The sequence below is a fragment of the Eretmochelys imbricata genome, chromosome 8, assembly GCF_965152235.1.
Source record: "Eretmochelys imbricata isolate rEreImb1 chromosome 8, rEreImb1.hap1, whole genome shotgun sequence".
Taxonomy (NCBI): domain Eukaryota; kingdom Metazoa; phylum Chordata; order Testudines; family Cheloniidae; genus Eretmochelys; species Eretmochelys imbricata.
The window spans coordinates 64,793,466-64,812,466 of record NC_135579.1 but is presented as its reverse complement, the minus strand read 5'-3'; the positions used below and the strand labels follow the sequence as shown (position 1 = coordinate 64,812,466).

Here is a 19,001-nt window from a genome sequence, read left to right as displayed (position 1 = left end):
CTTTCTTCCTTACAAACACTGTTTGTCAAACCAAAGGACAGTTTTAATATGTTTAGCACCTAGACTGGGCTGGCACAATAATACAGCTCCTTTCAAAAGCAATTCATTTTTAATTTGTAAATTGATCAGTTTTCAGGCTGAATGTGTAAGGATACCTTTTTTATGTCCATAATGTGCTCCGATTTCAGTCTTTTAGAAATATATGTAAAAGAAACAAAACCTCTCTTATTCTATATTTCTTTCCTGTGACTGGCTCCCAGCAGTACAGACTGATCCATAGTCTCTTTTCTATTTGTCAGTTAGGCAGGCAGCAATCAACAAGAGCAGAGTATTTTGGTCTCTTCCAAAGGGTCTGCTTACCCCCATACATTTAGGGCTTGTTTTCACTACCAGGGTAAGTCAATCTAAGTTACGCTACTCCAGTTACGTGAATAACGTAGCTGGAGTCGACGTAGCCTAAGTCAACTTTCCTTACTCTTCTCAGAGATCTGGACTACTGGGGATGACTGGAGAGTGCTCTACCATCGATTTAGCAGGTCTTCACTAGACCTGCTAAAGCAACACCCGCTGCATTGACTGAAGCAGTGCAGATCTCCCCAGTAGTGAAGACAAGCCCTCAGTTAAGATTTTTCAGAGCTGTAACTTTACAGCAAATGAACCTACCAGCCCTCATACAGGCATTGCTAAGGGCAAGCATCTGCACACGTGGGATTATGTCACAGTAAAGAATCACCGGATACCTAATTCACTTCTAAATAAGTTGCCACCAGAGCATACTGAGGGAATGTGAATAATTGCTTGCCTCTTCCAACAAAAGGTACACATACAGGGGAGTCTTTTAAAAGCCCACTGAAGTCAATGGGAATGTTTCCATTGACTTCAAAAGAGCTATTTCAGACTAAGAGAGAAAAAAAACTCTAGGCACTAGGCCCCCGTTGAGGCAGTAAATTTGAAAAAATTCTATTCAGGCCCCAGTAAGGCCATTACCTAACAGGATATAAGACACAACTAGGACATGCCAATTAATATAGCCTACATAGGGTCAGAAAGAAACAATACTAAACCACGATCCTCAAAATGCAATGCAGCAACCACAAAGAACCAAAAAAGTAACCTGCATCATTTGCTGAATGTATGCAAACAGTACCAAACAGCCATCTTCCAGAACCAGTTTTAGACCACATTCCATTTTCAATCTAGAATACTGAAGGCAATGAGAAATCTAATCCACTGGGTATAAACCACAGAAGTCTGCTAATCCTCTCAGAAACTCCAAACAGGATAACAGATTTGAGGATTTTCTGAATTCATAAAAAAAAACAATCGAGATAAATCCTTAAGTTTCTTCAATACATTTAGGGAACATCTATCATAGCTTTTTCAACTCAGGGTAGAAAAGACCAGGGCAAGGAAACATCCTGAATGATTATGAAAGCCAAAAAGAAAAGGAGTACTTGTGGCACCTTAGAGACTAACCAATTTATTTGAGCAAAGCTTATGCTCAAATAAATTGGTTAGTCTCTAAGGTGCCACAAGTACTCCTTTTCTTTTTGCGAATACAGACTAAAACGGCTGTTACTCTGAAGCCTGTCATTATGAAAGCCAGTGACTACTTGAAGGAAAAACTGGGCAAGATTTAAAAACTAATTAATCAGAAGAGAACATGATCCAGAGAGAAAAACGAAAAAACTCAGTTTCTGTACACAATGATACAAGATGATGGCAACTAGGAACACCACTTTCAGAACAGTAAGAGAAGGAAAGCAGAGATGTAAGACAAAAAAAGAGAAGCGTCTCTGTGAACTTAAATACCAGATTAGGAACAGAAATGGAGACATGGTAAGAGGCAAAGCCAGTCAGCAGCTTTACGGAACCTAAAAACCAAGGGAGAATAATCTCAAGGGCGCTGCAGTAAACTGAAGAGCGAAGACATTCTTTTCAACACCATGCAATATCTAACACTCCAAAATGGGAAAGTTACCAGAATAGGTACTGGAAAAGTCCTGAAGGAATTCAGCAAAGAAACAATTCTAGAAGCAGAAAGAACAAAGTACCACACTCTTTCTAACTTTCTCTTCACAGATTCAGTTTGTTCCTATCTCTGAAGAGGAATTTGTCCTCTGGAAAGTGCCAAAACTCTATGTTTCTACTAATACCTGCCAGACTGACAAGTGGAGGAGGGACCATCCATCAGTCCATGTTGATGAAATCAAATCACCTAAGATCCTGTTTCTTGATCTGAGTGGAAAATCAATGGAGAAAAATCTATACACAGCATCTTACTAGAATATGTTCTAAAAAATGTTAGAGAAGAAATTATTAGAACAAGGTGTGAAACTGCAACCCATATTCTTTGCAGTGATATTATGATGATATAATTACAACAATCATAATGTATTTTATGCAAGCCATATGAGGCATCATTGGAGAAGTTATCATTTCCTGAATATGATTATCCTATCTGTATGCATGTATCATTTTTGTATCTGAAGTTATGAATATTGACTATGTATCTGTATTTCAAATGTAGTTACACCTGGGTAATGCCCACTAGACAAGATGTTTTCCGTCTAGATAGTGGATGGGGAAGGGCCTATTCAGGGCAATGTCCCATTAGGAAAAAACAATAGGCCTTAGGGGAAGCTTCTATTTCACCTGCGGAGCCTTCCTGAGAATGCTACAGACAGCCTACGAGTAATGGCAGCTATAACTCTACAAGGACATGTGATGAGACCACGTCTCTATGCTCCATCTTGGAACGTCAGTATTCTTCCACAAGCTAGTCTGGGAATCAAGCTTTGGTAACAAAGTGTTCCCGCCATATGCAAAAGCGATATAAGGCAGGGATTGACATCATCTGGGTTTCTTCACTCCCCACACAAGACGACTCCTGTAAACATCTGAGGAACAAAGACTGACCTGGGGGAAGTGCTGGACCCAGGCTAAAGGGATTTCTAGCCTGTGCATGAAACACCTGGGAATTCCAAGCTGTAAAGCAAGTGCAGCTTGCCCCTTAAGAATCTGCAGCCTGCTTGTATCATCTCTTACGGTGACAATCTGATATTCATATCTAATCTATTTAATATAGCATGCTTAGTTTGTGTGTTTTGTTTATTTGATAAACTGCTTTGAGCTGTGTGCTATCACTTAAAATCTCTCTCGTAGTTAATAAACTTGTTTTTACTTTATCTAAACCAGTGAGTTGGAGTGAAGTGCATGGGAATCATAACTCAGGGACAAAAGGCTGTTTTGCATATTCCTCTCTACATTGAGGGAGGGGGTGAATTATGGGCTTACGCTGTACAGTTCTCTGTGCAGCACAAGACGTATAATTTTGGGTCTATACTCTAGAGGGGGTAAAACTTAAGGAGCAGGGAGTAGCCTTCCCATGCAGGGGATGGTCAGAGAAACTGCTTGTAACTGCAGCTGGGTACGCCCCTACTTGTATGTATGCTGGTTTTCGAAAGTACAGGCTGGAGGGATTTGCAGCTTGTCACAGCAGTACAGTGTGAGAGGAAGCCAAGGATGATGGGTCGGGAGGGCTCAGTGGTACCCCAGTTCCAGGTGGCACCCTGAGGGGAACCTGTCACACAAGGAATAAGTAAAATAGGAAAAGCCCACAGAATGACTGCTGTTCTTCACTGGAGAGTACAGTCAAAAATTCTGCCTTCATTCACTGAAACATAGTCAGTCACCAACTATCCCATTTTCTATAGCATATTGTTTTCCTGATTGCAAATCTAGTGTAAAGATTAAAATAAAAACAAGACTTGCATGAGAATAAGTTTTACATGATATAGATTGCACAAATGAAATAATTTTGGTTAGCTTTCAGATGCCCAATTTTTCCATTATAGATTGTATTATCTTTTTCATAATAACTAGTCAACCATTGCTTGGTAGTAAAAGCTGCAGTAGTGATAGTTTTAATGTTATTTATACTACTACTGTCAGATGGCACACGCTGTTTTTTCTGGGGGGGGAGGGGAGATGGCGGTTGTAGGGGAGATGTGCGGTAACTTAGATGCTAAGGAAATTAATTAAAAAAAGTTAACAATTTACATAGTATGTAACATAAGGCATAACTGAGTAGGGCTTGAGTTTGCTTAGAAAGACTTGTTTCTAAATGTCTCTACAAAATATACTTAAAGTGCTACACTTTCAAAAATTATTCCTAGTTCTCCCATTCCCAATCAAGTACATCTCAAAAGAAAAAAGGAGTACTTGTGGCACCAGAGACTAACCAATTTATTTGAGCATAAGCTTCCGTGAGCTACAGCTCACTTCATCACTCATGAAAGCGTATGCTCAAATAAATTGGTTAGTCTCTAAGGTGCCACAAGTACTCCTTTTCTTTTTGCGAATACAGACTAACACAGTTGCTACTCTAAACACACAAAGGTGCTTTTACAATATGGTGGAGTGCCAAAGTTATAAACCACACACACAGAGAAGGGGTGTCTTTTCACAGAAAATACCTAAATAGGAATTTTGTTGTTTTGAAAGCAGTGTTGGAAATATGTCAAATGCCAATGATTCTCTGTAAAAAGGTGTCATTACTAGTAATCTCATCAGTATAAAGTTAACATCAACCATACAGCATTATACTACTGATTTCCATTTTTGAACTTCAAGTGAGGATCTTTAACTGCTGGTGCCAATGGACCAACTTTAGACATCTTCTCAAGGGAATTTATACACTAACCACATGGATATACATAAAAAGCCTTAAAAAGTCCTGATTGAGCATATGTACATGCAAAGGGTTAAGTCACCATATTGCTACTGCACACATCAGGCTACAGGAATGTAAAGTTATGCTGTTCATAATGTGCTGGATGAATCACAGGCAGAACTGAAACTTCTTTATAGTAAGGGATTAATGTAGGATGTTTACCTTCATATATATTGTTGTTTGGGGCGGGTTTTTGCCAGTTTCAACTGTAGTTATCATTTGTCAGTTAAGAAACAGCTGAAAAGCAATGATCAACTTAAAATGCCTAAAAGCTTTCACACTCCTCATTTATTTCCATCAAATAGTCCCCCTCTCTAATACCAAATCTAGTATTTAAAAACAGTGTTTTGCTGATTATGATACCTAAACTTTACAATTTGTTTTACACGTTTATATTAACCGTGTTCATAGATAAAGCATTCCTATCTCAAGGACAACCTCTTCAAATGAGAAAATGAAAATACAAGATTATATTCTTTGTTTAGGTATACAAGTATGGAAATATTTCATTTGCATTTGTTTAAGCCACAGAGTTCACATTCAGAAGGCTTTGCCTCAGGGCCCAAATTTAAACCCTGACAAAAGAAATACTCGTATCTTGACCTGAACAAAACTAAAAAATGGTTTTCTGGAACCCAACATTTTTACCATTAAATGCCTTATTCAAGTGTCCTGCCAAGACAGAAAATAGTTCAAAGTGACTTTTTATCATTATCTGTTGGATCTATAACCTGAAGAAGCCACCTGGAGTCTATTATGCAAATACCTACCAACAGAGTTTTTTAAAATGTTAATTATTTGACCCCTAGACAGTAACGGTTCTCAATGTCCATATAGGTTTCAGAGGAGCAGCCGTGTTAGTCTGTATGCGCAAAAAGAAAAGGAGTACTAGTGGCACCTTAGAGACTAACCAATTTGAGCATAAGCTCTCGTGAGCTACAACTCACTTCATTGGATGCATTCAGTGGAAAATACAGTGAGGAGAATGATATATACACAGAACATGAAACAATGGGTGTTATCATACACACTGTAAGGAGAGTGATCACTTAAGATGGGCTATTACCAGCCGGGAGGGGGTGAGGATAACCTTTTGTAGTGATAATTAAGGTGGGCCATTTCCAGCAGTTGACAGGAACGTCTGAGGAACAGTGGGGGGGGGGGGGGGGGGAGGAAATAAACATGGGGAAATAGTTTTACTTTGTGTAATGACAAATCCACTCCCAGTCTCTATTCAAGCCTAAGTTAATTGTATCCAGTTTGCAAATTAATTCCAATTTAGCAATCTCTCATTGGAGTCTGTTTTTGAAGTCTTTTTGTTGTAATACTGCAACCTTTAGGTCTGTAATCGAGTGACCAAAGAGATTGAAGTGTTCTCCGACTGGTTTATGAATGTTATAATTCTTGACGTCTGATTTGTGTCCACTTATTCTTTTACGTAGAGACTGTCCAGTTTGACCAATGTACGTGGCAGAGGGGCATTGCTGGCACATGATGGCATATATCACATTGGTAGATGTGCAGGTTAACGAGCCTCTGATAGTGTGATGATAATCACATGCATCCGATGAAGTGAGCTGTAGCTCACAAAAGCTTATGCTCAAATAAATTGGTTAGTCTCTAAGGTGCCACTAGTACTGCTTTTCTTTTTGCGAATGTCCATATAGTCTATCCTGTCTAGTAACTAACAAGCATGTGCAATATGCTTGCATGCTATAACTCTATGGATTTTTATTTTTAAAAGGGTTATTGGCCTTTCTAAAAAAATTTCCATCCACTTCCCCCAAAAAACCCAAGCACACTGACACACAGTATTTTTTTTTTTTAAAAAAGCACCTGGAAAGTTCTATTTTGCAATCTTACCTATTAAATACTTAAACACAATTCAGCTGAAACCACATATTTTAAAAAAATTAAATGGTGACAAAGGCCACTACTTTAATAGCCGAATAGATTGAGTTGTTTCAGAAAAGCGAGATTAAAATGTTTTGTCCATTTTACTTTCTTCTACTTTCTAGAACTGCTCTTGATAATGAACACAGTTGAGCAACATCAATCAGAGCAGTGGAAGTAATGTCACTACTCTACACCTTCAGTGTTATATTTACCATGTGAGATTTACCTCACGTAGACAGTACGCAGGAAACAACAGCTTTGTATTTATTTTTAAAGAGTTCCATTAAAAAAAATATATACTGTCAGAATCTTCCAGGTGTTTTGTAACACAGCAAGGTAAAGTACAATACATATATAATAATTTATCTCAATTCAGATCTCTTATCCAAGATATTTAAAAATACTGTCCTCTCAAGGCAAATATTACCTATGTATTTTAGTGATAGAATTAGCTCTGCAGAGTCTTATATGGCAACATAAAAAAGGTGATTTACTTAATATTTCTCCTTCACACACATCCTGCTATGTACAACCAAATTTAACTAGTGTAGAATCTTACAAATACAAGTATTCTAGTGTCACATCCAATTTCAGCCTAGAGTATGTGTGTCAAAGGTTGTCTACCCTACTATAGTCCTAAAAAAATTTTCTTTAAGTCTACTCTGTTAAATGTTTTTACATGCACTCAAAATCTAGTATTTGTCAACTTCTGAAAATCAGAAGAGTTTCCAGAATGCTCATCACATGCATGAGAAAACAAGAAAGAAAACTGTGAAATATGGATTTTTCCCAATTTGTTTCCCAATTTCCATACCCAATATGCTCAGTTTAAAAATAAAAATTCTAAAACTTCATTGTATATTAACAAATGGTCTTTAATATAATTGATTTTAGAAAATACTGTTTAAGTAATATGAAACCTTTGCTGAGCATGTGGGAAGAGGTACAGAAAGGGTGTGGATTTAATGTGCGAATTATGGGGAGTATGTGAGCAAGGTTCTACAGTACTGATGAGAATCCAGCTTTGCTCCCACTCTATTCTCCCTAGACTTGATCCTGTGAATTTCATCCAACACTATTTCCCCCTACACATATGAACAAATGGAGGAGTACAGATGCTCAAAAGAGATACATTTGGGAGGGAGAAGGGAATAAGATAGCTGTAAATGGTTAACCCTTCAGCATTATGTCTTGTTAAAATTCAAACTATGCAGGTATGTTAAATTACACAGTTTGATTTTTTTTTTTTAAAGTGGCAAGCCAAAAACAGGGTCCAATAAAGCAGGTTAAAGCTGTAACTAATGTAGCAAAAGCTAACCAAACTGTAATTACATAGTTCATTTAAATTAATTTATATTTTTCTGATGTGAAATAAAATAATGTTGAGCAGGTAAATATGTATAGTAAAATATTTTAAGAGACTATTACACAGGTATTGCACATAAACTAAATAAAAACTTCAGTTCAGTGGCTGACTGAGATTTTCAGTGCATATCTAAAGGTAAATTTTGTCTAGAAGACTTCAGAAATGACAACTACAGCTGTTTGTATAAAATGATACTTTAAGACAAAAATCACACAATCTTGAAATTCTATTTAACGCCAACACTTTGTTCCTATATACATCAAAGCACTTTGCAAGAAGGGTATCCTCACTACTGCAGTTTACCTAGCAGCTCTTCTACTGTACTTTCAGTTGTTTTTCCAAGTTTAGCTGGATGGATGATACTCATCTGGGTTGTAATTGCCAAGATACATTTCAAAAAGATCACTCATTCACCTTTACACCACTGGAATTCAGGATTTCCTGATGCTTAACAGGGGTGCATTTTACATTAGTGGCAAGAAAACCTGACTGAAAAAATAACTTTCCAACTAATCGGAATAGCAGCAAAGATCATATAAAGTATTTTTTCAGTAATTTATTATAAAGCACCTCTTCTTTTGACTAACCTAGATTATTAAAATTAAGATTATTAAAATTTGCCTACACAGGGGTTTTTTAATGGATCAAACTGAGTTAAGTCTGTTTAAACACACACACACTTAGACGTGCATACTGTCAAGTCAATCAATCATTCTATAAAATTACATGTTCAGATAATAGTTTATAACAGGATTAGAACTGATGATGAAATAGAGTGACATTCTTTAAGTATTTATAATAGCCAAGCAATTATTGTTATTCCATTAAATATGAAGGAGGAGACTGTAGCTGGCCATGCTCAGGGTTCGAGTAAGTGGAAGAATGGGACACAAGGTTCTCCTGTCACTGTAGTTAATCCACCTCCCCAAGAGGTGGTAGCTAGGTCAACAGAAGAATTCCTCTGTCGATCTAGCACTTTCTACACCAGGGGTCAGGTCAGCATAACTAAGTCTCCCAGTGGTGTGGATTTTTCACACCCCTGAGAGACGCAACTATGTCGATGTACGTTTCCAGAACAGATTAACCCTGAGTGTGCAACAGACCAAATTATCCAAGTCAGCTGGACAGCCAGCTGCACAGGGACTAAAACAGGCAGGAAGAACTAAGAGATGAACAAAGTACAGAGCAGTTCAAGACGAGAAAAGCACGGGTTAAGAACTCAACACCTTGCATAGACTTCAGTTTCCAGCCCTGGATCTGGCCTTCTCGCTTTGGCACAGGGCCACATAGTCCATCTAAGTTACTCCAGTGTGCAAGCTCAGAAAACTGAAAATAGCCTGCTAGAGGGTTTTCATCTTTCCAATTTGTCCTGCTAGGAATAGGATAGTTCCCTTCAACCAGACCATTGTTTTCAGTGTACACAGAGTAAGAAGAGGATAAACTTTGGGACATACCTAATCAATTTAGTTTAGCTTTGTAACTTAACTGTCAGCCAGAAAAGAGGTGCTACTGGCCCTTTACATTTCTTCCCTGGTTGACTAACATCTGTCAATGAGGGGAGGGAAGTCACTACACCTCTATCTCTCAATACTGTTTCCAAAGCCATATTACCATATGTGGCAGAAGTACGCATGACTGAGCAGTTGTTTAAAAGAAAGTAGCAACCCTTCTTCAAAATAACGTGCATTCAAGACAGCATCACTTTAACGCAAGAGGGCTTGCAGAGCCCAAGCAGGCCAACAGCTGATATACAAATTTGGGCTGGATAGCTGAATTAAACCGATTAAGTCTCCAGACAATCCATATCTGAAAAAGTCTTCTCTACTTATTGATCTGATAACGTTATCTCATTTAAAGACATTTTTCTATCATGCTTAGTTTTCACTAAGTAATCAAGGTTGATATTATCCCTGTCCTCCCTCCCCCCTTCTTCTTGCTAACACTTTATTACCCTCTTGTTGAGTGATCTCTGAAATCAGTTTGCAAGTTGCTTTGGGCAAGGCTCACATCTGTATCTGTTTTAGGACATATTTAGAACATCTGTGTTGTTAAAAATAATAAATAAAAATAAGATTATTTACTCCAATAGCATTAGAAAACAGTTTTCAAAACAAAACCACATACGTTGCATGAAAAGCCTACTCAAGGTGGCTTCTGGGACCCATATAGAATCAACCAAATAATTAACATTACATTTAATGATTTGCACTTTTCCCATTTTTGTCCACAAGCATATCGCATTATTTTACTTTGAGTTATTTGAATTGGTCTGCTGCTATTTACAATTCAGATTTCAAAATTCTATAAAAAAAATTGCAATGTAACTTAAGAGCACAAATTTCAAGTTGTACAGTCCACTGTAAAATTTGCACTTTGTTGCTGTTTAGTTATGCAACTCATCCAAGGATCAGAAACAGTACTGTTTAACAAGTGTGTTGGTTAGTTACTGAAGTCATTTATTGTTGTCATTCCCTGAATGGACGAGTTAGCTGATCAACAAAGCAAACTACAAGTATCTTGGTATCACACTGACCTCCAACCCAGCCAACATACTAAAGACTGCCATTTCCCCTCCAACTCCCACAGCCTCAGAAGCGAAGGGTGGTGGAGGGAGAGGAGGCAGCGGGGAAGGGAGGATTTGTCTGAGCCAGCAGGGGAAAGACAACCTCTTGGTCCTTTTTTAAAGAGTACACCCCTCCGCCCTCTTTGTGGGCATTCAGCCTCCTTGTGGCCCTGAAAAGGAGAGCACTGCAGTGCATGGTGGTACACAAGGGTTTGGCAAGCCTACTGGTTCCCACGCATTTAATTAGAGGGTTTATAAGCCCTCTCCCCCAGCCCCGTGGGCCGTTCTGCTACATATTCACCTGCAAACTGAACACACCACGCACATGTTTATTCATTTCATTAAGAACTGGAAATCTCAGGCAAACTATTATACCAAACTCTGTCATTCACCGAACAAACTGAGAAACCCTTTTACTATACAGAAAATACAAAGTAGCTAATAAGGCCAAATTGAAAGTTTTGCTTCCTATTAGCCAAAAATTAGTGACATTTTCAAAAATGAAAATGTTTCATTATTTGCTCCCTTATAAATCTTGAACGAACTTCTAGTCCTGAGAAGTCTGTCAACATAAAGCTGGATACACAAAAACTGAACACTTAGCACATCAAATTTCATAGAGCTTGAGTTGGCCGAGCACAATTTTTGTGTTTGAGGAATAAGGCTTCAAATGGCCGCTACCACATTTTTTCTGGTGGTGGTTTTAGGCCATTAGGCCAACACAGGAGCTACATACAGATGAAGGCAAATGTTTCTCAAACAGTGACTATCAGTCCAGCACACTACAACAGTTGCCCACCAGTGGACAGAGCAATTTCCAGCCAAGATACTCACCCAACTCCCCACTGTTCAGACTAGGGTGATCAGATCAGTTACCCAGCAAAAAGTACTGTCACTTTCCAGTCACAACGCTGGATCTTTCTCCCTTAGCTATTTGGTGGCCTGCAACTGAAAATTCAGCCAGCCCACTCATGACTTCTCCTCTCCAGCTCATCAGTAAGACAAGTCAGGTTCTTTTATTTACTTCCCTGTGACCTGCATAGTTTCTATTGTATCTTTTTATTTGGGTCTCACACTCAAGTTTAGACAAACGTCCTTCAAGTATGTCCTGTTTATTCTTCAAAGAAGTACTCGTCGATGGTTATACATGTACTGACTTGCCTAGTCAAGAGTTGGCTTATGAATATTTACATGCATTAAAAATGGTAACTATTTTAAAAAGGTGTTCCAATCCAATCCAATAGATACACGCACCTATTCTGAATATATGCATAACAGAAGCTTGTACCATTTCTTCAGAGAGCTTTATAATAAGTAGAGTCATGGGGATCTCACTTAAAAAAAAAAAAAAAACAACCCACAAACCCTTGTCCCTGCAATTCTTGAGAGCCCCACTGGCGTAAAAATTCTGTGTATTTGCTAAGGAGCGGGACATTTTCCTTCATTTCCATTCCAAGCTTGATTCAGGTTTTAAATATGTACAATAAAATAAGTTACTCAAGCCTAGACTAAATCAAGGGGGTAGGTCGATCTGAAGTTACATATTTTACACTAATTAAGTTATGTAACTTAATTCAACATAGCTTAGACAACTTACAGCAGTGTCCATACCATGCTATGTTGTCAGGAGACCCTCTCCCATTGACATAGCTTCCACCTCTCAGGGTCATGTAGTACTGAAGTCGACAGGAGTGTGCTCTCCCATTGACTTATCGCATCTGCACCAGACCCGCTAAATTGATGCCCGCTGCATCGATTGCAGCAGCACCAATTAAGCCAGTAGTGAAGACAAGCCCTCAAAAAGAGATGTATACATTTTACTCAATCAACTAGATTTTACAAATGAGTTAAGAGGAGGCAAATGATAATTCAAAAGGCAGGAACTACCCTTAGACATACCATATTATTGTTCAATACACAAAAGCCAACCTCTAATTTTAAAATTTGGTGACACTACACTAACGAATTGAAACATCTAATTACAACTCTATAGCATAATCTTGACTGCCAGGATCTTTTCCAGATACACTGACCAGAGCATATATATAGAAAAGAGACTCCAAAGAAACAAGTCCCACAAAACTTGTTTATGTTATGTGAAAACAATGTACTTTAACCTATGCTTTCACCCATTCCTGCAGCTTACCACCTCAAACCTTGTGCCTTTTTCTAAATGGGGTGCACACCCACAACCTTGCCATCAATAAATAAAGCACATAGCAAAAAAACAAAAACAAACAAAAAAAAAAAAAGAACAAATTCTTCCTGGGGAGATGAAAGGAAGAAGAAAAAGGAACCACAGGTGACAACTGCTAGATCTTTTAGTGAATTTCTGGAAGATGCTCAGATCCCACAGCAAAATCTGCAGACTGGGAATCTGAACACAACAGAATCCAATGCATTTTTCTACTACTACTTTTTTTTTCCCTCTCATTTCTGTATGAATTTCAACTTTCTATTATAACTATCCACTGCAGTCATTTGTACAGGAACCAATAAAACAAAGTATTTAAAAGAAAAATAACCCTCGTGTTCCTCATTAATGCCAGATATTTTATGAGGAATAAACTATTTTGGAAAAACTGGGAACTAAATAAAGTTCTAAAACTCATTACTTGAGCTTAAAAACAGGTTTATCTTTTTTCCTAACAAGAATCAAAATTTTCTGAAGCGTCCAACTGAAACATCTGCCAAACACCAAAGATGCAAGAGCAAATATCCCTCAGGGAAAGAAATTTAGATCTTATCACTAGCATCTCAATGACAGTCAAATGTATGCACCTTAGACCATGAACAGGATACAAATATAAATTAATCCAATGGATCTAAAGTAAATCAAATTATTAAATTATAAGACTTGGATCATTTTTTTTTTAACTACAAATAAGGTCAACACATTTAAGTGCAAGCTCCTGAATGTCAAATAAAGTTAACAGTCAGTGAATTGCCTCCTACGTTCAATAACAAGCAAAAGCTGCTGGTCTAACAAAATTAATACAGTTCCTTAGCATAGCAACAGAGGTTATCGTAGTATTATCTTTTGAATTATAAACATATTGTTACTTTCCCTTACATAACTCCATGGAAAAATGTACGGTTTAAACAGTACTAGATAATGGCACTTAAAATGATTAACTTTTTAACTACAAAATCATGATTATAATACTGGAATCACAGTTGTCTCACATTTAACATGTATCAAAGAAAGCTTATCTTCACTAGAGAAATAATTTGTCTAACCACAGATCTCTCTCTCATGATTCTAAAACATCCTGTAATCCAAACAAAAGAAGTCCTTCAACAGTATCTTAGCTGTGTTATGACTCATATTGACTATCTTTACACTTACCCCTAAAGTTAAGCTCAACTGAGCCGGAATCATGTCAGCTGAATCATTCTGCTGCCCATATGTGGTCAGTGTCATGTTACAACGGAAGTGGCAAATCAGTCCTCCAAAGGCTGCCCACAATGCCCCAGGGACTGCAAGAGTGGCCTCTTTGGCCATCTAATTTCCACTGGCCTAGGGTCAACCTGTCCAGAAGCAACTTACTTGTATACACTTCCCAGCACACATACGTAGCCTGTGACTACATGCTGCTTCCACAGCAACCAACTTCTTTTGGCAACTGATCCATAAAGTTATTACTGATCCATATATTTCCAGATCATTGATCTATATTAGATAATTCCATACTCAAGAAACAGTTTCTAAATAGCTGTAGGTCCACCATTGGGGATAAACTGCAAATAATCACAGGATTTTCCCTGGGGGGACTACAGAAGTTATAATAGTTTCTTCCCACACTTGGCTGAATCACCGCAAGATCCCTGAAAGCTCTGCAAAATCATCCATAATGCACAGCTTCTTGAAGCAGTATCAAACTCTGGAATACATACTCACAAAGCACGCCTGAGTATAGCACGAGCATAGATGCAGGATGTCACAGGAACTCCACTAAGGGCAGTCTACACAGACAGCAGCATAGCTGTATCAATGCAGCTGCACCGCTGCAACATCTCTAGTGAAAACGCTCTATGCCGATGGAAGAGAGCTCTCCCATCGGCATAATAAAACCACCTCCAGCAATGGCAGAAGCTATGTTAGCAGGAGAGCGTATGTCAGTGGAAGACCTTATGTTGGTGTAACTTACGTCATTCAGGACAGAGGCGTGGTTATTCACAACCCAGAGCGACATAAATTATGTTGACGTAGGCCATGTCTATGCTACAGCCTAAGTTTGTATGCCACCTGAGGGCACACGGTCTCACTAGCTACAAGTAAAATAACTGCATCGAGTTAAGTACAACAAACACAATTCTAGTTCAGATAAGCCCCCAGAAAGCTAGAGATACAGAAAAGAGCAGAACAGCCCATCTACTGCCTCATATAGGAAAAACTCAGCAGTTACACCATACAATACCACAAGATTCACTTTTCTGAGCCAAGTGCTCTGAACAATAGTTTGAGCTCCCTAACTTTTGTATTTGAAAACATTAGTCAGTGTAGTTACGCATCATCCCTTCATTTAATTTCTTACAGATTGTTGTACGTTTCTACGTATGCCTCACTCTTAAAGGTGATCTACTTTTTAAAAAGGACCTGTTTTTGCTTTCCTGAAATCATTTCTTTGGTAGCAATGGGGTTCTAGCTGTGTAGATCTCATCGGGCCTAGGAAGACACTTTGATGACTGGGAAACCTCGTGAAGTAACAAAATCATAAGAATGAAAACTGAACAATCGAGAGGGGGAAAGGATTTTTAGTCAGACCTGCTTATTTTTGTATTGGCAATTTGGCTTCAATGACCGTCCAAATTGTTGATTAAAGGAGATCTGTGATAAAGATTCAACACCTCTACCCCTTCAGCTAAGTTGTAAGATCTCGTAAAAAACGTACTCCAAGTGCCAACAAAAGATCCTTCAGGCAAACCAGTGAAAACCTAAACTTTTATTTTAGAAATATTGGGAATGTAAAAACTAAATACATAAAAAAAGGGGGGGAAAAATCAGGCCTCTTTTATATATCAAAGAAAAAAACAAGCATTTTTTTAAATGCTTTGCAGGTCAAAACTGAGATTCTTCCTTTTTTAAGGATAACATATCAAGGAGGTGGAGAAACTATTGAATTTCTTCATCTATATTCTAGTCTTATTGCTTTCTACTCTTTTTCCATTTCTAATGCAGCAGAAGCGAGTACAATATTTCAAATATGGATACTTCAGTCCTTCTTACACTGCAATAATATTGAATTGCATTCTAGGTAGTTTCAAGAAAAATCAATATTTGAATGGAGTTATTTGTCTTGATTTACAGATCTCGGAATCACAATAGTTATTTTACTCCTATGCACTGTCCTAAGTGTTATATACCCTTCTATACTGTGAACACTATCTAGTGTTAGTTGCACAAGCAAGTTGACACTGAGTCAACAAAGCTTGTGAATGTATGGGTTAATGTGCCATTCACTGTAAATTCTACATCTCGGAGCTTATCAAATAAATAATTATTTATTGCAAACCCTATTCAAATACATTTCTTATATGAAGAAAAGTTATCTAAAACCAATTTTTATCTTGCTTGAACAGTAGTACCATCATTAACGTGTTAGAAAATAGCTATCACCTCAAGAAGTGAACTCAGCACTCAACTGACATGAGAAGTGAAAAGACTTTCAGTCTATGCAGAGGAAATAAGTGTTGGACTGATTTAAGAAACTGATTAATGGGCACTAATTTGAATGTTTTTTTTTTTCCTTTCTCCAAAGCACCACAAATAAATTTGAAGTAAAAAATAGTTTCTACCGCAACTCTGTGGAGCTCCAAAGCTTGTCTCTTTCACTTCTGAAGAAGAGCTCTATGGAGCGCCAAAGCTTGTCTCTTTCACTAACAGAAGTTGATCCAATAAAAGATATTACCTCAGGCACCTTTTGTCTCTCATATCCAGGGACCAACAGAACTACACCACCCCTGCAAATGTAAATGATCAGAGATTCAGCATTTTAAGAATTTTAGAACCTAAGATCAGTATTATAGTCCTGGGCCCTTGTTTTTCTATTGGGCCCTTGTTTTCCTTTTAAAATTTAGTTCTACAATTTGAATTCCTCCCATATAATTAAACTTGATGAAAATTACATTTATTGCAACAAAAGAAAACATAAAACAAGGACTCATATCTCACATATTCAAAATTACTTTGGTTTAACAGGATAGTAGATATGGTCAAAATATAAGAGATTATTCTACTATGCTTTATGAAGTAGCATTGACAAGTATAAATGGGGAAAACTTCAACACAAGCTAGAGGTACTGGCAAAATCCATAGTTAGATACAACATACTATAAGTTTCAACATTAATACTAAAACAATAGGTACCTCATATCACCATGAGGATGACCCTACACAACTAACTTTTCAGTGGGACTACTCATGTGGGTAATGTTACTTACAGAATTGAGCCTATATTGACCAAAAAACTTCCTAGCACTATTTGAGCTCCAGCCCACCTGCAAGACTGGAACATCCATTCAATATTAAAAAAAACACCAGATATGCCATAAAAAGTATCACAACAAAAAAAAATGAAAATATATCATTTTTGAAAGGAAAGAAGTTTCCGTTTTAATTTTAACTTTAAGAATGACATGAAAAGGTGAGATTAAGAGAGAAAGGAGGATGAGAATAACCTACAAAAGCCCTGTAAAGATATGCATGTGTAAAAAGCGTTTGCATGTTCAGAGCCAAAGAATGACTAAATCACAAGATGTAAAACGAGGTGGAAGAGACCTCATCAACAAGATTACCTTTAAAAAAAAAACACCAACAACAAAAAAAAACCCTATACCACATTTTCTCCGGCTGAGGGACAGAACTCCCCCACCATCCGCAGCAAAAGAGAAAGGTATTCAAACAAGTCCTACCATGAATAAGCTAGCCTCGAAAGATAGTTTTAGCCCCAACTTAAGCAATGAAATTCCTTGACGTTAAAGCTTTTGGAGGCCTGAGCCGCCTCTGTTCCCTAGGGACTGTTTTCTGCAACCCTCTCAGCCAAAGACCGAGCAAATCCGCCTTTTAGAACCTGTAGCTCCAGGAAAAGAGACCCCTTAAAATGACACCCAGTCCGAAGCGCAGCGACCCTACATACAAACAGCCCCCACCAGAACGAGCACCGGCCGGGGCTGCCGCCTCCACGCTGCTGCTGCTAAGGGCACGGGGCAGGTGTTGCCGAGCATGGGACAGGGGCTCCAGAGCCCCACGGCCCAGACCAGGAAGGAGACCAGGTCTCAGCGACCCCCCCGCCCGGCACTAAGCACGTGCCGGTGCCACCGCCCCCTCCTCAGAGTTTCACTCTGCACAGGAGTCAGGCTTAGGACACACGCACGCACACGCTCTCCCCACCCCCCGTCTCGGGCGGAGCGGCAGCAGCTGCAGCCAATGGGGGCCGGACCACTAGTGATGGTGGCCAATGGGGCCCGGCGGGAGGTGGAATCGTCCTCGCGCCGCGGCTGCCCTGTGTGTGAGGTAGCTGCCTGCAAAGAAGGGAGATTCTTGGTTGCGGCCGCAGCTGCCGACAAGGGCGGTCTGGGCTCCGCACCCCAAGCTCCCGGCGCCGCGGCCCCTTCCTTCCCCCATGCCTCACCAGACAGTTTTCGGTCTCCCGCCTCCTCCGCGCGCCGGGGCTCCGGAGCCGGCCTCGCTGCCTCCGCGGAGAGATCCTGCCGAGTCAGGGTCAGGCCGGGCCGCGCCGGAGGGACGCTCGCTGCGGGGCTCCCCGTGCGCGAACCGAGCGGCCGCGACGGTAGCAGCCCAGCCTCCTGCTGCTGCTGCTGCTGCTGCCGCCAGGACTGTAAACATCCCGGCATCCCCGAGGGGAGAGAGGCGGGGCCGGCTCCGGGCTCCTCCTCAGCGCGGGCCCCCACCCCGTCCTCCTTGAGCTGAGCGGCCCGGGCGCGTCGTGTGCTCGGACAGCGGGGTGTGCCGCCAGGAGGCCAAGCTCGCCCTGGGGAGGTAGCTGGGCCGTGCGCATCGGAGCTGCTCTATCCCCGCAACTGCTGTTGCGGCAGGAGTTTGGTCTGGCTCGCAGAGCCCTGCAGCGCCCAGCGCGTGCCTCCAGGCTAGGATGGGAGGGGGGGTTCTGGACTGGGGAGCGCCTGGTGCTGTGGCCAGGCCGCTCTCTGTCAGAAACAACGTGCCTGGGTGCTGCGCTGCTTTGGAAGGGGCAAGAGACTGGCTGTTACGCTGTGAAGAACCTAAGGCAAACCTGCAGCCATGTTTTTGAACCCAGATCAGATGTTGGGTGCTGCGGCAATTCCAGTTCCGGTTGTGTTAGCAAACTCTGCTGCAGGGCTTTAGCAATTCGTAACAGCCTAGCTCGTCCTTGGAATTGCAATGCGTTTAAAAATGAACTGGTCCAGGACCAGCTCCTAAAAAAAAGTGGAGAGTTCAT

The 19,001-nt window shown here is 39.8% G+C and overlaps 1 protein-coding gene across 4 annotated transcripts in view; it reads right to left on the bottom strand.

Moving 5' to 3' along the window:
* The window catches only part of NEK7 (NIMA related kinase 7), a 114,763-nt gene extending 96,349 nt beyond the window's left edge, over window positions 1-18,414 (bottom strand). Inside the window, exons 1-2 of one of the 4 annotated variants that reach the window (XM_077823763.1) lie at window positions 18,195-18,414; window positions 16,473-16,524 (exon numbers count right to left, since the gene is read on the bottom strand). The gene's annotated coding sequence lies outside the window, so the exon portion shown is untranslated. Of the gene's footprint in view, window positions 1-16,472; window positions 16,525-17,712; window positions 17,791-18,194 lie in introns of those variants that run through there. The other 3 variants (XM_077823764.1, XM_077823762.1, XM_077823765.1) reach the window with 3 other exon arrangements.
* Between the last annotated feature and the right edge of the window lie 587 nt (window positions 18,415-19,001).